Here is a 19,545-nt window from a genome sequence, read left to right on the forward strand (position 1 = left end):
GAAAAAGTCCTGAGACATCGTGTGGGTGGGAGGAGAATGAAGGGAGGAACATGAACTTACGTTCACTGTCATGTGACAATCTCATGTGAGTGCATTTTGACTGAAAAAAAAAAACAAACTACAAATTCTGCAAAACCCATTTTAGGATGACCAGATTGAAGATTGATGTTGTGCCACGCTGGCGAAGAACTGTGTCAAGTTGTGAAAGGAAGCGTTAGGCGACCCCATGACTCACAGAGGAAGCTCAAGGCCGGTCTACACCTTCCTGGTGGAGTTAGCAATTATAAGGACCACAGAGCACAGGAACGTGGGATTTCCAAAATGGGAGAAAACAGAAAAAACAATCATAAAATATTTAAAAAGATGTTGTGTACGGTGGTACTTAAGTCCACCAAATAACTCATCCTCATAAATATACAATAGTGCTTCATTCCTGTTTATTTCGATGTCCATCCATGAGTAAAACACCAGCATACAAAGTAGAGTGAAAGAAGTTAGATGCTGGATCACCCACCTTAATTACTTCTTGTGTCTTAGGTGAGTATTCCAGGTAAGAAGTGACATATCATCATTGTCGAATGTGTAGGAAGGACCAGGCCTACGTCAAGTTTAGTAAATAAATATAAAAAACGTTAATTTTTCTATTGAAGCTTTCATACTAAAGCAGTGATTTTGATGCCAGGTAATTGACAGCTATGTGATTATACTTTGCCACAGTTTAAAAGCTGAAAGTAGCTTGTTCGACAGAGTAAAGCAGCTCTAGTGACCTGAACACGCCCGACAGAAGAGATTTAAGCATTTTTGCGTTGTGTATTTTTCAGCGTGGCTGAGACACTTACAAAAACAAAACCCTCTTAAAGAGTGTGTTTGGACAGAGAACTTTGACATGCAAACTGATCTCTATTCACACTAGGGTGGACATGGCCCGAGAGACAACAGTCAGTACACTAAAATGCCAGGGATGGGCAAGACCAGATAAGCATCAAATCAGAGCTGCCTCCCAGCACAGGAAATAGCATTAGCTTTGTTGTCGCACACACACACACACGTGACCTCTTACTCCCCAGGTTGCCATAGAGATACTGCTCCCTCTTTACACACTCCCAAACAGCTAGCGTTATGAAGGCCAGTGTGTGTGCATACGTACATGTGTGTACAGTATGTGCGTCTGTCTTTTTTATGGCTGCATGTTCATTTCATACTGCCTGTTATTTACATACAGTATCAGCTCCACTACACTGGTTTATTAGATTTTATAGAGGCAGTGCTTATGGCGTGGCGTTTCAGCCCTGCACTTCCCAGAACCCACCTGTCCATCAAACAGCGTGGGTGGGATTTTGGATTTTATAATGATGTAGTGTTGGTAGATTGGACTCTTTTCGTTGGCTGTCCAACCATGGTGGCGGTTGCTGCTCCTGCTAACCTTCCAGTAAGTCTTCTTCTGTAAAATATGTCCCTCCCGGCACAGCGGGTTTCAATATGTTGTCCGTGGAACAGTATCTCCTGCTGCTCTTCATCCATCTCCCTATTGAACTTGGTTGTGAGACTCAAACCCCTGGCTCAAGCTAATCACCGTAATGGATAGCTTGTCTGGCAGACCAATCGAACAGTTCCAACAAGCCAATGCTTAGCTTATTAAAGTAAATGGCTCAAATCAGACCCATTAATACTCATCGCAAACTGTTCGCCTGCTTGCCGACATGTTGTCGCAACAATGTTGACCACCATGCCAGAGCACCACATCAAACCTCTCCCATCTTTTCCAGAGTTAAAAGCAATGCACTGCTATGATTGCTGGAATGTTGTATTCAGTTTTTTTTCTTTTTCTTTTTAAACCGGTGTCGTCTGCACTGTCTGGACGCCGAGACCTCTGACCCTTGAACTTTGCACTTTCTGAGCTCCACTAACTCGAGCATGAGGAAGCGCCTCACGTCTGGCAAAAATGTAATACTGTACGAGAGTGGTCCCGGATGCAAAGAGGAAAAGTCACTGCTGACTGACCTGGGCAGTTTGCTGCACCTCCCCCAGAGTCAGTACCATCAGTTAAAGCAAACGCACCCCCCGAATGCCGGCAATGCCTCTGCTCCAGCTGATTCTGCGCTATGGATGCTCTCCTGCTCTTATGTAGGAGAATGGGGGTTTTTTTTGTTGTATTTTTCAAAGTCTAAACAACAGCAGAAGAAGAAGATTTAAAACACAATAGAAAACCTGATGTGTCATTGTTTGAGCATCTTTAATTTCATGATTATATACTTTTTTTTTTCAAAAGTGGTTGTGGATCAACTTTGGTTTTGATTTAAAGGCGTAGCCTGACATTTTTTAGAAAATATGCGTGTTTGTCACTGCTCCTGGCTAAGAGGCAGTGTGTATGGGTGATGTAACAGACATGTGCTGGTTGTGACCGCAGCAGGAGTCAGCACACCTTCAGCTGTGGCTGGCTCAAGTGGCTCACATCTGGACCATTGCAGCCAGACAGCGCTGCGCTAGTTAACCTAGTTGTCTCGCCGACTGCTGCCGAGGCTGATTAAGACAGGTCATACCTGCAGCTTCGTGGCCATGGGATGGTTAAGCTTTGGCCGCTGCTGCCGATGGGACCGGCTGTGGCCGTGACTGTGCTTTGGTTGTTAAACGTTAATTTATAATGGGTGTAAAACTAATTACATGAAGGGATTGTATGTGAGCAGTGAATGAGTGTGCATTGAAGCCACTGTATTCCCGATCTCCTGTGGTGTATTGGGAACACATCTCGCACGATATAAGCTCTGTGGGTTCGAATCCTGTGCGGATTAACGATGCTTTCTTGGCAAATGTTGATAGGAGCATTAAAGAGTCACCACAGTACAGCTCCTGTAGCATCATAGATTCCACCTCAAATCCAAGCCGTAGTGTGACCAGTAACCCTATCCGCAACCACAGCTTCAGCCGCCACAGTCAGGCACAGCAGCAGCAGCAGCAGCAGCCGGCCACAGCCAGTGGCTGCACACTGAGCTTGGCCTTTTTGAGAAGAGCAATGAGCAATAAGTGCATCATGTAAAGTGTCACATCATCTCTCCTTTCTGTAGCATCTGCAGAGCGTTTCCTTAAACTGGCAGTGTGTTGTAACAATTGATTCATCATTTTGAAGGAGGGAACAGAAGAATGCATTGTGCTCACTTTCCTCCCTAGGTGTTTCCAGCGGATTTAACGTCTGTACCAGTGGCTAATTTTCTCCATAAAAAGGCCTACTATTTCCCATCGACCCAATCTTTGTCTGTATTTTGGGCAACTACTGCTAAATTCCCTTTCTGCAGCAGTGAAGGCAGTTTTCTAGCTGAAAGAACACAGAAGTGAAGTAAGGAGCGGTACAACCAGAACTCCCTGCAGCTTTATCTCTGCTCTGTAGCCGTCAACGATCACGAGCAGAAGCTGCCGTTTCGGGGAAAGTTTCCTCTCCTTCATTTTTAACATTTCACAGCTCATAACCACAGACTCCCTGCCAGAAATGAAACTCTCTTATATAAAAGTCCAATAAGTAAACGGAGCCCATTTTTCATAATCAATTATACGTTTTTTTCGTAATGTTGGTTTGTTTTGGGGGCATTTACCAAATAACTGTGGGTATGTCTCACAGGCTGATGATCAGATGTGTGTGGCTGTGAAGGTGAGGCTAGTGGCCAGAGAGCATGAAGTCCCAGCAACAAGGAAAAGATGGCTCTGTTTGGTCAGCCAGGCCTTCCCTCTACGTCGATCCTCGCATGGACTCGGTTGCAACAGTAAGTAGATTAAGGGACCAGTGATTGAGAGGCAAATCAATTACTGTAGCTCAGTGGTCTTGGTGTTTTGTTGTTTTGTTGTTTTTTTTGGCGGTGGTGGTGGTGGTGGGGGTACTGTAGCATTTATTTACTGTGTGCAGGGCAAAACCAAATTCCCCAGCCTCCTTTTCTACTGGGAACACCCCGAACCAACCCTCAAAGTAATAATCAGGTTTTTTTCTTTAGGTCTTAACAGTTAATGTATCTGAAGTGATCAGCAGTCACTTTATAACAGGACACGTCTGCTGTTAGTGGCATTTTTTTTTTTTTTTTTTTAACCTTGTGGCATTTATCTCAATTTACTCCCAATGTGTTGCACACGAGGCGACTACAGGAGGTCATACTGTACCTTCAAATTTGTGATCTCAAGTATCAGTGACATCCCCCCTATCCTTTTCTGCCAGCAGGCATCTACCGTCAAGTGGAACTCATTTGGCACACGTACTCTAACCTGCTTCTTTTCCTGTCTTAGTGATATTGCCTCTACTAACAACCGTATGTCTCCACACATATCTTTGTAGTTTCCCTCTGAAATGTAGCACATCATTTGCCAGGGAGGCAGTGTGTGTGATGCGGGGCGGCTCCTCTCCTCCCACCGCCTCCTCCCAGTCCGCCCAGCAGCGGACTCCGTCATTTCGCCTTCTCGTCCCTCACTTGTTGGATGTGTTCGTTTGAATTGCGGTGATTTCACGCTTCCCGTTGGCTTTTTTTTTTTTTTTTTTTTGCCCCCTTGGTGTCCTGAGAAGACCACAGCTGTGTGTGCAGGTTAAAGCGATTTTTTACAGGTTACGTGCGCGTAAAAGGCGCTTATCCCGAAGCGTTGTCGCCGTCCTCACTTGTGTGTTTGCGCCTACTGTCGCACCGTGACTATGCTCCCTTTTCCGGTGTCCTCTGACCTCTAGTCTGCCGGCCCCACAGCGGGAGCGTCGGGTGTTCCTGGCGGCGTTGTGCGCTCTGAACTCCGGCTCATCCTTGGAGAAGTTCCGCCAAGCGCAGCCCCACGCAAAGCGCTTCTCCGCTCTCCCACTGCTGCGATAAGGATGCCAGCGGCTTTTCACGGTCAAACTCCACAGGATAAGCCCGAGTTGGACAAACGGACCATGTAACCAGATCAGGTAATGTTCACTGATGAAAAGGGGGAGATGGGGTCACATTTTCTGTTCGTTACCTCAGCGGAAAACAGTTCCAGCTACTCAGACTGTTGATTCAAATGTCAGAGGTTGTAGATGGGTCTCTGGCTCGGACTTTCGGTGTGAAGAAGTGTCCCCCACTCAGTTGCAGTGGCAAAAGTGTCACATTGCCCAGCACAGAGATGTGTGACTCCAGCTTTCTTTTCACTTTAATTCAACGTGAAATGTGCCTTTAACGCTGCCAGAGGAGATGAAGTGACAGTGGAGCAGCTCAGCAGCAGCCGGAGTCTCGGGGTTTTGCCATTTTGCTGCTGCTGTGATCTTCTTTTACACTGGTTCAGACTGGTCTGGGTGGCCTGCTGCTGCTCTCATTTGGTTTAAAAAAAAAAAAAAAAAAAGGCTGCATCATTTCAAATAGAAAAGATGGTTGGTAGAGTAAGGCAGCGACTGTCGTGGGTAGGAGTTAAATGCACACTTGGGTCACCTGTATTTAGGTTATATACAATCGTGAACTAGTGGGGACAGAGAGAGGGCACAAGGTGAATGGTCCAGAGTCCCAGTGGGTTGAGCAAAGCACTCACTCCGCTGGAGTTAGAGAGGTTTAGTTTCCCATTGGGGCTGCTGGTGCTTTGAAATGGTTTGGCTCAAAGTGCCTTGATGATGTGACAGCTACCATGTGAATGGGAACATGGCAACCAAGCAAAAAGATTCTTTGACTGTTCATCTCACTCGGCTACTGTAGAAAACTCAAAGAAGTTCATAAGTTTATATGACTTATAATGCAACCTTTCAGGCTGCGAGGACTTTTAAAAAAATTTTTTTTAGGTGTTTAACTATATTAAATCACAGGTTATATCTCGTCCCACCTTACAATATCGATCTGTCAATATGTCACCCTTCCACACTCCACCAAAATTGGGTTCTTGCATCTGTGTTGCTTTTTAAATGGTGCAAATACTGTATATTGGATACTGCCATTTTCTTGGCTGTTAGAAGGATGCTGTTTTATACATTCAGTGGATATTCTGAAGTCAGAGAGAAATTCAGTTTTGTCTAATCCTGAGTTTTATTTTTGCAAATCAGCATTTTAGATGTAATCCTGGCGTGGTTAAAACCTCTCTTAAGCGCTTGCAACGGCCCGTGCAGTTGAAGCTGTATAAGGTTGTGTCAGTGCATCTTTTTTTGTCTTTGTTTGTTCCTGCAATGGAGCTGGTAAGTAAAATTCCGTCATTACCAGCAGGAATTGTTAGAAAAGTAACATTGCTCCTCAGGCCTTCAAAATAAGACTTGGCTTGTAGGACAAAATGTTTGGTAACTTGGCCCTTTGTACAACTATTGGTTGTTGGGGTTTTTTCAGTATGGGTAAATATGTTGATATTAAACACGCAAACAAAAAAAATCACTGCCAAGTGAAATATTCCTTCACTATGTGCACATGTCAGCTAAAGTACAGTATGTGAAGTGTATTGATCTCCCACATCAACACCCAGCAGCAGGTGCCGTGCTGCTCTGACCCATTTCTCACAGAGGAAGCTGTGACTAAATAACTGTAGAGCAGCCTCTGTATATCCTCCTGTCTCCACCCCGCCACAAACACACACTCAACACACACACGCATGCACACACACTTCTTAATTCCTCCACCTCCAGTGCCTAGGATACAACAGGAAGCAGGCTGATTTCCCAGAGGAGTCTGCAGTCAGGGCTGTCACAGCTAACACAGCAGCAACAGACAAAATGCATTTAATACACAGGTTGTATAATGCTGTGCTGTGCCAACAGTTCAAACACTGTGGGAAAATACAACTTGCTGCTTGCAACATTTGGCCTGTCAGTGCCAAGTTGTTTTGTAAGATCCTCTCTGGCTGGGAAACTAAATATTTGATTGTCTTCAGTTAATTTAGGAAACAGTTAGCCTGAGCGGCCTTAATTACCCCTACAAATCCTCATGGCTCATCGTTATCGCTGCATGAGAGACCATTTCTATCATCAGTGTTGGAAATACGGAGAAAATTTGACATTGTTTGCTGCTGTCTTTGAGTATTGCAGATCCTGTGTGCTGGCCTTGCATAAACACCTGTGTTTTTAAAAGCTATATATTCTTTATGGATAAATATTCCTCCAACATTTGAAGTGTCTGAGTCTTTATCGGGCAACTGAAGAATACATCAGAGAACCTCATTGAAGAGCAAGGCGGGCCGGTCAGAATTGAGTCATCCGGTCAAGCAAACGTTTGCTGTTAAGTGTGACCAACAATCTTGCACCATATCCATTCAAGATTGGCATGAACATCTGAAGGTCAGTGGGCTTTGTTGTGACACTACGCTATTGTAATTAAAGTAAAGCCTCTGCTGCCAAAAGAGAGTCGCATCATTACAGACTCAAACCTACTCTGGGTTGTGTGGAATTTAAATGAGCCCCTTTTTTAATCAAATTAAAGCCATTGTTAGTGTAGGAAAGGCCTGTGCGTCATAGATTTTTTTTTTTTTTTTCTCTTGCCTTCTGGGGGCAGTCATGTCTCGCTACCTCTTGCTGACACTTAATGTATTTTCCGGGAAAACATGCATGGAAATGTGTTTTTAAGTTGTGGTAGTGGTCCATATATGCATGCGTGTTTGTTTCGTTGGGGTTGGGGCGGGTGGGGAGGGTCTCAAACTACCCAGGGAAAGGGAAAGTGTTTCAGTGTTTCAGGAGTGGTATCTGAATTATTGAAAAGCCCTTAAGGTTTTTCTGGCTGTGGGATCGGTATTTCTTGCCGTACGGTTGCGAGTTGAGTGTACTGTAGCCACACATTAAAGGTGAGAGAAGCTGTGTCCAAACTGCACTGCAGCTTTAACAGGACAGGAGACTAAACTCCAGCGTCCAACTACAGCTTCAGTCAGACAGTCAGACCACCTCATCTCAAGGTCTGCTGTGACCAAGCAGCTAAAATTGTAGAATAGATCTGAATCTCTAGAGGTTGGCTGGTTTCTGGCAGGAGTGTCTGAGAGAACAAGCTACCTTATCAGCTGCTTTTACCCGTGGGTGGATTAAACAAGGGATGAGGAATCCATTTGTTCCAATGAAAGCTGTTCACCCAGTGCAGACACCAATAAAGTATCCTGCTTCCTACTCAGGTGCACAGAACAATTGAATTTTAGTGTCTTTCTCTGGCTGAGCCTGGCAGACATTCGTAAATGTCACCAAAATAATATCTTGATACAATTTTTAACTGTACGGTATATTGCATATGTATATTCTTGATGGTTAAATTAGTGTTAATTCACAGAATCATTTTTTACTTTGTGTAATGCTCAGGAAATAATTGTAATTCAAAAACAGATCCTTTTGTAACATTCGTATTACAGCAAGACTGTACATGCTAAGATTCTGATGTTTAGAAGGTTTAATGTTGACCATGTTCACCGTCTTAGTTTAGTGTTTTAGCTGCTAACATTTGTGAATTAGCACTAAACACAAATTACAGCTGAGGCTGATGGGACAATTAGTGTTGCAGGCATTAATATTACGGACAAATTCAAATTTTGACCTGAAGTTGGCGCTAGAGGAAAAGTCCGGGGGTCACCCAGTACGATTTATCCTCTGGGGACAACGACTGTCTGTACAAAATCTCAGGAAAATTCATCCAATAGTTTGTAGATAGTAGATATTTCAGTCTGGACCAAAGTGGTGGATCGACTGACAGACCAAGCAACAAAAGCATACCATATTTTTAAAGCCTTTCACAATCCTGCAAGGTCCCCATTGCTTGACCCAAACAAAGATGGCTGCCTGTCCTGAAAATTTTAACTCCGTATTTATTCAGTTACCATGGACTAACGGGGAAAAGTACAGCTTTTTTGCTATAAGATATTTGTAGTTGTTAGTTTATAGGAGATAGTTATTAAAACATGAGAAGAAAAGGCGGGAAGGGGTTGATGTTGTGTTGATGTAGTAGGGATGATTCACTCTCTTACTCCAGACCTCCGATGTTTTGTAGCTGCATTGCATTTACTAATTTTACTGAACTACAGCCACAAAACAATATACTTTAAAGATACAGCAGCTCTGCTTTTCTAGCCAGTTCAGTGGATATTCCACCACCATTGTCTAACAGAATTCTCCAGACAGCACCGAGTTTGAATCTATGAACCAGCAAGAAAGCACTGAGTTTTATTTTCTCTTCTCCCACAGGCTCATGAATATGAGCAGGTATCATTTTGTTTTCAGTTGAGTATAGCCGGCTGGGTTGACAACTTGCGATTCCCAGTGTGGCATTGTGCAAGGTGATGTGTGGTGTGTGGATGTGAAACGTAGCTCTGAAGTGTGGCCAGGCTGGGTTGAGGATGAGGCCACTGAGAGGAAGGCTTGTTGGCAGAGCCGGATGCCTCTGGAACAGAAACGCTGTTATCTGCAAACGTAGCTCTACTGCTGCTGGCTGCTGTATCTGTGGTGACTCATCAAAAACACACACATACACACACATACACACACAAACACACACACACATTTACAGACAAACGGGCTTATAGACAAACTTCCAGACATAATCAGACTGACAAACATATACGCACACACTATGACATCTTTAAAATGACACAGCCTACTCACACAGGGTTAGATATGCGCCTTCAGACACAAACACAGAGAAACACGATCTTCTGAATACTTGCAAAGACAGACCTGGACACTGAGGAACACAAAACACACACTATATACAAACTCTGCCGTTTGGTACTGTAAGCGAGAGTGACATTTCCCACAAATCATCAGTCACATAAAATCTTGTGAAATGACTTCTAACTTACATTAAAAAAAAAACAAAACCCACCCATGAGTCGGGAATTGAACTAGGGGTCACTGGAGCTGGAGACCAATATCTACACCTATCCAACCCTCATGATCTTCACAACCTTATTTTGGCCGCATATTTCAGCTTTAAATTACCTCCTGTTTCTAGCCTAAACCAGGTCCCTGACTTTGTTTTATTCATCATTATTTAATATTTAGAACTTGTCCTGTAGCACCCCTCTTATGCAAGCAGTGCTCGAGGGTTAAAGCCAATGTTTACACTTGCAGTAAGCAGTTTTTCTGATTCTTACCCAGAGTGAGCTGCAGTAAGGAAAAGGGTAAGTGGTCCCTGGATCCAGATAATATTCCTGTGACCTGAGCTGAATATTAATGAAATATATGCTAAAATATGTAGTAAATATGCATAAAACCTGTTGCACAGCTGAGACTGAACTGAAATCCTGCCCGTCAAGACTTTCAACTGGAAACTAGAAATGTATTCATTATACGATGGTTTTCATTCACTCCAGTCTGCCCCCCGCAGTTTGCACATGCATAATTCTTACTTCACTTTTTGTATCATATATTTTTATTGATGTTAACACGATACATCACTTTTCCAAAATGGACTGGTTGCATTTTTCAAGTCTCCCACAAAACATCTTCCCTTCCCTCCCAACCCCCACCTTTGAACTCTGAGCCACTGGTATGGATAAAAACAATAATGATAGTTTACAAAATGATGAAAATGAATTACTTATACACATATTCCCACATGCATTATTGCATACCTACAATGCCCTTCCAAGTTTCCCATACATTAATGAGATCTTTGTTTTAGCATAGGGGTCTGATGTAGCCAGGTCTTCAATGATACCTAAAACAGGGCACCGACGTGACTGAATCCTAGAGGAAATGAAACTCTGTATTCGAAAATATTTGAACAAATGGGCTTCAGGGATCCCAAATTTTTCTTTCAGATTTTGAAAGGACATAAGGGTGTTCTCTCTAAAAAAAGTCTGAGATCTTCGGTCATCCCATCTGAGCCCACAGCCTGAATCCCGGATCTGATTTACCTGGTGTAAACATTGTGTTACCCCATGTGGAGGGAAACTTGTGATAACCTTGTTGGTTACCTAAACATGTCTTGTAATTCATACCGAGCTGTAATTGTGGTTTTAACAAATGGATTAGCTGTGTCCTGCGTAAGCCTTCTGAGAGAGTCGGATGAGTGATATGTATCCAGAGATAGTCCTCTGGCACTGTTTTTCTCTGTCTGGACCCATGATAGATTGGAAATGTCAGAGAGAACCAGAAGAAGCTGATCGAAGATGAGCTGCCCTAAAATAACATAAGACCTTGGGTAATTGGAGCCCTCCCTATTATATGGTAGGTATATTAGTGTTAAGCGAAGTCTTGGTGGTTCCATATAAAATTTGTGAAAAGGCTGGCAGGGGTGTAAGAGGAATTGATTGAAATAAATATAAAAATTTGGGGGGAATATTCATTTCAGTTCTTACTTCACTTGACTTAAAAATATCTTTGTAAACATTAGTTAATATGGGATACAACCACTTACTTTTTTACACATTCCACAGCACTTTTTTGAACAGTTAATGGGGTTTTTTTGGATGATTTTTTGCTGCAAATTGTTTTACGCTATATAGCAGTATAATTTCTTTTAATCTGTATTTGAAAGACAAGTTGGTTACTTGAATTTAATGATTAAGCATTTAAAAAAAAAAACTGTTTGAAACCAAAAAAATTATCTTATTATGTAACTTGAATAACATGTAGTTTATAAGAGAAATTATCTTTTACATCTACATCACCAATTGACCTTAAAAAATAAATAACACTTTAATGTGAGAATCCTAATAACGCTTCGGTCATTTTATAGGGCAAGTAAATGCCTTAGACACAAGACATAATTCATATGCAACATGGTGAAGTGCATACAGACTGATTTTTAAATTAATCCATGTAAAACAAGATATTAGAGAAATCAAATGACTTCAAACCATGTAAACCCATTCCCTTTAATCTGAGTTTTGCTCTAAGCTGATTAGTCCCATTGCTGTTCATGTAAAGGTGTTGATGTTATCAAGATGTAATGGGTGTATGAGGAAGTTGTGGGATTTCTGCTGAGTCTGCTGTCTCTTACATCTGCTCCCTCCTCCTTACATCATGCTAGACATTTAAACCATTTTCCAAGTTGTGTGTCTATTCCTTACGGCACCTGAAAGCAATAGCTGCTTGCTTTCCAGCTGTCGTCTCGGTTTAGGTGAAAGAATGGAGACATACCATACACGACAGGTTCATATTTTACTCAGGGCAAAAGTTTTGTGGCTGCATAATAGAAAAGATTTTGGTTATGGTCGTGTTTTTAAAAGGTTATGGGAATGTTAGTGGGTTATTGCAGTAACTTATATGAAATCCTCAATGACAGTCTGAAATATGGAAACAATTAGATGAGAGCCACAACCTGACTAATGCAGGGAGATGAGAGGAGATCAGAATTGTTGTTTGTCCTGGAAACGTTTCCTCCTCAGTGTGTCTCCCTGGCTGTTGCCAGGATGGCACAGTGGATTCAGTTACTGTTCTGTAAGCGGAAGGTCATAGGCACAGTTTTTTGCACAGCAATGTGTTGAAATAGCCTTGAGCGTCACGCTGAAATTCATGCCTACTCATTCATTGTCAGGCTGATGGTTTTCGAGCCGGTTTATTTCTAATTTATCCATTTTAACAGTTGAGGGAAAGTTCAGCGGGGACCAAAGGTTGGCAAAGACTTGACTTGTAGCGTGACGGCTTTACAGACTCAGTGTTGACAGACTGATCAGGGCTGTTTATGTTTTATATTTACAGTACAACCTCACCTCACCTCTACTGACTGACTGAGCAAAATCAATTTATTTGATGCCTAGAGGAATGAGCTGTGGAAAATCACCTCGAATGGATTCAAAATCCTGGTCACAATGGTAAAATGCATGAATCCACAGGAAAATGGCTAATTCTAAGTTTTATGGTTTAATTCCTCATGGGAAAACAAAGACACCTAGCGGTACCAAGTGCAAGCTAACAGCTCATTGACCCCTAACCTCTCCCTCTGCTCTTCTGCTCCCGAGCAAGGCATCTCTGCAGCCTTGCCTTTTTCCTGCTTCCCCTGCCATCTGTGGCTGCGCTCCCTCACTTTACTAACTGTCACAGATAAAATGTCCCTTTGAATGTATGCTAATGTAATATTCGTGGTACATTACTCCCTCAAAAATAGAAGCTGGACCATTTCATTTCCTTTTATGAGACTGCCGTGCTGACCAGCAGAATGGAAGTACAGTAATTACAGCTTCCTCTATACTGGGTGTGCATTAAACGATGCTGCACTGCTGCCAAGTGTGAAAGAGAAGCTGGCATATCGCAGGACAGCAGGGTAGGAGCTGAGCAGCTATAACGAAACCGCTGCGATCCTTGTAAAGCAGGGGGACGTAGAGCTGTTGGCATGTTTATCATCAGGTCAGTTTCCTGCAGAAGTTCTTCGCCGTGAATCAAGCCTTTGAAGTTTGAAGTGCGAGCGAGTCAGTATCTCTGCGGTATGAACTGTCCCCTCAAAGAATCTTAACAAGCTGTGGTTGTGATTGAATGTTTAACCATCTGCGTGTTCATTCTGCAAGCGACCTGCAACTGGTCCAGATTGTTTCCTACCCTTGTATCCAACACATGAGACCAAGTAGGTGTAGACAATCACCGTGTCTCAATGCCATACTACCGTGCATACTTACAGGTTTTACATACTAAGCAGGTTTTGAATATGCTTCTGTATTCACTGTGGAAAAGTGACAGAATTAACTATAGTTTAAATAGTCATGCATACAAAAAAAACACCTTGATTTTTGAGTGTACTGTTGATGGACAGTGTTGTCCCACAAGGCATTGCTCTAAGTAAATGAAAAAAATTAAGACATTTAAACCTTTAGAAAGAAACGTAGCTTTTCCTGTTAAGTTTCTGACTGTATTGTGTAATTTCCTATACGTATAAAATGTTAAAGTATTTTGTATATTCATTGCAAATCAGTATGCAATCAAGATTAGTAAAACATATACTCTGTATTCAACTGCTGAGTTTAGTGTAGAATTTTGAAATGGAGTAGACATTTGTTTAATGGGTGACGATGTCTACAGCCGATCAAAGTATGACCATCCTCAACATGTAATGTTGTTCTCAGTGCTGGTGATCCTTGAAATGATGCTGATTCCACTGTTGTAGCCGATTGCATCGGATAAGAGCATTCGGCAAAATGGTGTTAGCGGAAAGCGATACTAGAACACATTGCCCTTCCTACATTGTGTTCCCGCTCAGTATTGCTATTCTTCCTGTTCCCTGGGCGGTTGTTTACTTCCTGTTTCCGAGCTCAGGTACGCAATGGTGCTGGATAGTTATTTAACTCTACTCCGTAGGCGTTTAAAGGATGGGGATGCATAGGATGGCAGTGATTGTCACTGTAAACCAAAATCAGAACAAAATAAAAGAATAATAATTTATAATAATAATAATATCTAATATAATTCAATCAGTATCAGACAGATATAGGCCCTTTATGAACCAAACAAACAGACAGCAGCTATGGACAACCAGTCGTAGAGCTTTTTGCTGAGCATTGCCGCAGGCTGCTGTGTCTACATTTCTTAATGTGTAAGTGTGGATGGGCAAACGGACTGAGCTTTCTGACACCGCTCTGCTCTACATTCATATCGTTTCACACATTTTTAAACTTGGACAGGGCCGGTTTGAACACAGCGTGTACTGTACGCCACCAGGCTGCTCCACTGCTGCAGCTATATACAGCAGCACAATGCCCTGTCTAAAGGCACACTCCAACAGCTTTGGTTGACTTAAAAGTGGGTTTTATTCACACTTCGATAATTAGGCTAGAGTTTTTGTCAGTTCTTTTAACATGCTCCTCATCAGATGTAATCATCATTGTCATTAAGTGAACCTGGTTTGAGAATATCGTAATTTGTACCGTAGTCTATGGGCTCTGTGCTGCAGGCTTTGTGCCCATCATGGTTTTTAATGGACGCACCAGACAGCCGTCCCAGACACCAGTAGTGCTTTTGCTGATGCGCTGCGCTGATAGACTTTGAGATGAAATTAAATAATAATCCTCTGCTGTTATGTGTTTTGTGTTACCAACAGCCATAAATTCAGATGAGAACATCTGCTCTCATAGATTATTTTGGTCATCTTGAGGTCCTTTCCATCAGTTAGACAGGTTTATTTCCTCAAGTGGATCTAAAAATGTGTCCAAAAAAGTATAAAACAAAACTCCCTGGATTGCACAAAGCCTTTTTTTTTTTTTTTTTTTTTTTTAATTTTTAAACAGTAGTAGCAGAAGCTGTAGAAAAATGTTGATTGTAGAAGTTGTAGTATTAGTCACAAGAACTGTACAGTTGTCGTATCAGCAGGAGTAGCATTAGTACACATGGCTGTAACAGCAGTAAAGGTGCTGTTGAACCATAGAGAGCAGAAGTCAGTTGGGAGACCCATAGCCATCCCTCTGGCCTGGATATCTGGTGATAGTCTTTTATGGAGAGGGAGGAAATTAAATTTGACGTGTGTATGAAAATTACAGATGGACCCTGAGCAATGAATCTTTCACTTTCCATGTGAGTCAAGGTATTCGCCACATCTTGAGTCACAGTGAGTGTGTAGAAAGGCTGAATCAGGAGCTGGCAGGCTGGAGTACAGTAGCCTGGAGAGCCGCATAACAGCATAATGTACGCCAGTTATAAATCTGCCAGCGGTATACACAGCATCACAACATGGTCCAGATTGGACAGAGAGAAGGACTCAAACTGTGCTCCAACTCACTGTCCTTTCTCTCTCTCCATCTTCACGGGGACGAAGCTGTTTTACCACCTGTATTGATCATGTGATTTTATAGGGCCAGGAGGATGATTCTTGGGAATGGTTTGTCCCATTCGTTGCATTCTTTGCCCCAGATGACCTCCAGCAAAATCCAGTAATTGAACTAAAATGTTCAGTGTCATCGATCTCTGCCTACTGGGCCGTAACTGCTGCGACAGCTTAAGAGGGAAGGTGGGATAATGGTTGGTTAAGGTCCTGTGGATCCCTCAGTACACGAAGAAGGCTTTCAAGGTCACATGTAAGTGTTTGTATCCAGAAAGTTAATGTACTTATCATTTGAAGCCTTATTCGATCAAAAACCTGTAGCTGTAAAATAGTGGAAAGCAGTTTGCCAGTCCGTGATCAATTTTATCACCGTGGCATAAGATCAAAAAAGGTGAGAGTCCTTCTTTGGACATGGGTGAGTGTGATCTCATCTTTTCGATTATTTGTTTGCTTCTTAACAGGTTGTTTCTTGCTGGGTCTGAAAGCACCACGATGTAGTGCCATAAAAATTTTGGAATCAAACGACTGAATAGATTTAGTGGTAAAAATGGACAGAATGCACGGTATGACCATGTGACCTATTATACCTGCATTATGCTATAAGTTATTAAAGTTTTTATTGTTAATACATTCACATGCACTGTATATGGAGAAGTATATCAGTACTATTAGTAATTTCTGCAATTTTTTTGGGGGGGGGTAAAAACTAGATTTGCCATGAAATTTGGTACTGACAACCATTGTCCGCAGAGGATGAATCCTGATATGGTGATCCCCTGACTTTTCGTATAGTGCCAGCAGCAGGTCAAAGTTTTCACATCCAGTTTTTTTTTTAGTTTTTTTTTTTTTTTTTTTACAGAGATTCAGGGTTCTGGATATAGAGGATATATCCCACTGACTGTGATGATACTCCTGACTTTTCAACACTTAAAAAAAAATAATAGGATGGATTACGTGAAATTTTGATCAAACATTCATTACCCCGTTGATTTGTAATAACTTTGGTGATCTCCTTACTTTTCCTCTAGTGCCATCATCAGATTTTGTCCGACACTTTGATTTACGACCAAAACTAATGATATTCCCATCGGCCTCAGATGTACTTTGTGTTTAGAGCTAATTTCCAAATGTTAGCAAATGGCAGGGTTAAGACACCAACCTTTGTTGCATCTCTCTCTCTCTCAAGCATTTCCTGTCATCTTTCTCTACTGTTCACAGAGCCACTAGCATGTCTGTAGACTTTTACTCTTGTTTCATAACCCCTTTTAAGGAAGACATATTTTTCCAGTGAAATACACTACATCACATCAGTGCTAATGAGTGAAACTTAAGTGCAAAGTGCCTTTTTGGCAGATGTTACATGTTATGTGCATTTTCCCCGAGTTTACAGTTAGAGCTGCACTGCAACTACCAAACCTGAGAGAGATGTGTACGGTCTGCTGTTGTCACCTTACAACATAAACTAAAATCAAATAATCTAAACAGTTATTCTGTGATTTCATTTGGAGGTGCCACTGTGTGATGTTTCACAGTGCAGTTTTAACAGATTATGTTCTTTTTGTTTAGAAATTTTACCCATGGTTCTACTTTTACGGTGAATAATATTCATGAAAAAGAAAGACCACAATTTCTAAATCGACCCCCCCTAAATTGTGTTTGCTTCACACGCACACATGCAAACAAACACACATTTATACACACATGCAAACACACTTCCAAACACACATAGACGCCCACGCTGGGCCGCAGCAGAGACGATAGAGGGAGGAAGCAGATAGAGGAAAGCCTTTGGAACGCCAGATAACAGGATTAGACAAATTACATTTCAACTGTGACCATGAATCCCATTTGGATGTGCGACTTGTTTTCTCTCCACTTACAACAGCAGCCACAGAGCTGTGGAGCGTGATGGCAAAATGGTGGTTTTCCGAAATAATATGTACTTAAAGTTTGCATGAATCATTACCTGGGTAGATGGGATTTGGGTCTGCTGCTGAGTCCAACACCTGAAGTTGTCAGGAATAAAAAAAGAGTTTAACAGGAAGTATAGTAAGTTTAACAGGACAGATGAGTGTACATACAGATTTACACATTCTCACATATTCAAACAATCCTGTACTGTCTTGTACTGTGTTGATTCAGTGCATGCCTAAAGCGCATTTCAGTGAACAGACTTAACAACTACAGTCAAAGTCACCTTGCAAAGGCAGCCCACAATTTTCACTTTTGTCGTTGTGGTCTGACGGGGCCGTGGATGGAAATTCATCATTTCAAGTACAGTCACTGACTGACAGCTTCAATCAGACATCAAAAGGAACATATCCCACACCTATGGCATGTCAGCAATATTGAGTGCTGGGCTGTCTTTGGTTTTTGCCTCTGGTTGTACTGTTATGCTGCAAAAACCACGGTGGCTGTCAATCTTGTCTTTAAGCTATCTACCAATAATTTCCTGAATAACACTGAGGTGAGAAACAGGTCACACAGTTGCTGTATCATTTGTCATTAATAAATTAAGGTAATGAGTCAGTATGATAGCTCAAACACTCCCTAGTGTTCACTAATCTGGTACCTGCTTTGCAAAATTGATTCTCAGTGGATGTTTCCTACACTTAAACTATGTATTGCAAACAAGGGTTGGGTACGGAGAACCAGTTCTGAATGACAACCAGTAGCACATTTTAAAACCAGGATTAAATAAGAATTTGCTTTTTGATTCTGGTTATTGATTTCTGATAGCAAAGTTTGGACCTGCCGTGCTTTCATCTACATTGCCCATGAGTCGACAAAAGTGGATAAAACACATGAATAGTAACCAAATTTAATCAAGATGTATTCTGGCTTTGGACGGCTTTGTCACAAGCTGAGTTCTCTATCATTTATACTCATGCGGCTCCTGAGAATGGTATAACTGGAAGTTTGATGTAAAATTCAACCGTATGTTTTCAGAGCTACATTAGCATCTCTGAAAATTGGAGATTTTGAAGATTTCTTGGCAGTTACAGGTCAGGGTCACTGATGTTTGGTGAAAACCAGACATCTCTAGAATATCAATAAACTCAGCCTTTCTTTTAACATTGACTACAGCTCATTTTCTTAGTATTCAATGGGTTTTCAAGGGGGTTTACACAATGAAAGTTAAATTTGCAAAATCATCAGATTATGTCCTGATATTTTATCCCACAAAAAGGTAGTTTTGACATTGCAAACGCTTGACTGCTGAGCGAGCAGGTCGGCCTCTTTCTCAAACACACTTTTTTTTTGGCAGGACACATTGTGAGGATCAAACCTGTGGCCTTTATGTTAGAAGACGGATGGTGTTGTAGTGTGTTTGGAGGAGCAGAGACTGACACAAGCTGACTGCTGGCCTGAGCAATTTAAAATCCAAGGAATCAATCTTGTAAAAATCTTCCAGGGCAGTCAAGGTCCCTCAGATTCTCCTGAAGACTGATGGCCGAGACTCCAGAGGGAACACTCCATCAGAGAGAGAGAGAGGGCAGTAGCTCATGAGATATTCTCATTACTCTGATTTGCCAAAAACCGCATCTGGAAAACCTGCAGTTTTAAAACACAAAGGGATTTTATTCCATGGACAAAATAGCTTACAGGACGGAGACAAAGGAAAGAGGTAATGGATTGAGTGCCAACGAGCTGATAAAAAAAGGCTAATAAAACTCAGAATAATGAAGGCTGATGATTGCAGGTGTAAAAGTTTTTAAACGTCAACATAGTCTGGTGTAGTGCAGTGCAGTGCCTTGTATCATACCATGGCATAATCTAACATAATGGAGTGTAAGAGAGTGTAGCATACAGTTCACAGTCAATCATAACAAGACATAACGACATGCATCATCAAACATAATGTAATACATCACCAACCTGTATGTTATTATAGCATAGCATGACATGTAGTGTAATGCAATGCAGTAAACCTAAATGTGTAGTA

The 19,545-nt window shown here is 41.8% G+C and overlaps 1 protein-coding gene and 1 long non-coding RNA gene across 5 annotated transcripts in view; one reads left to right on the top strand and one right to left on the bottom strand.

Moving 5' to 3' along the window:
* The window catches only part of fam163ab (family with sequence similarity 163 member Ab), a 27,341-nt gene continuing 7,796 nt past the window's right edge, over positions 1-19,545 (top strand). Inside the window, exons 1-3 of one of the 4 annotated variants that reach the window (XM_040127769.1) lie at positions 4-85; positions 3,611-3,752; positions 4,773-4,906. The gene's annotated coding sequence lies outside the window, so the exon portion shown is untranslated. Of the gene's footprint in view, positions 86-3,610; positions 3,753-4,536; positions 4,907-19,545 lie in introns of those variants that run through there. The other 3 variants (XM_040127771.1, XM_040127772.1, XM_040127774.1) reach the window with 3 other exon arrangements.
* LOC120790359 overlaps positions 19,030-19,545 on the bottom strand; it is an 11,533-nt gene continuing 11,017 nt past the window's right edge. The window contains exon 4 of the long non-coding RNA XR_005707536.1: positions 19,030-19,154. This is a non-coding gene — a long non-coding RNA (uncharacterized LOC120790359). The remainder of the gene's footprint in view (positions 19,155-19,545) is intronic.

The sequence above is a fragment of the Xiphias gladius genome, chromosome 6, assembly GCF_016859285.1.
Source record: "Xiphias gladius isolate SHS-SW01 ecotype Sanya breed wild chromosome 6, ASM1685928v1, whole genome shotgun sequence".
Classification (NCBI taxonomy): Eukaryota; Metazoa; Chordata; class Actinopteri; order Istiophoriformes; family Xiphiidae; genus Xiphias; species Xiphias gladius.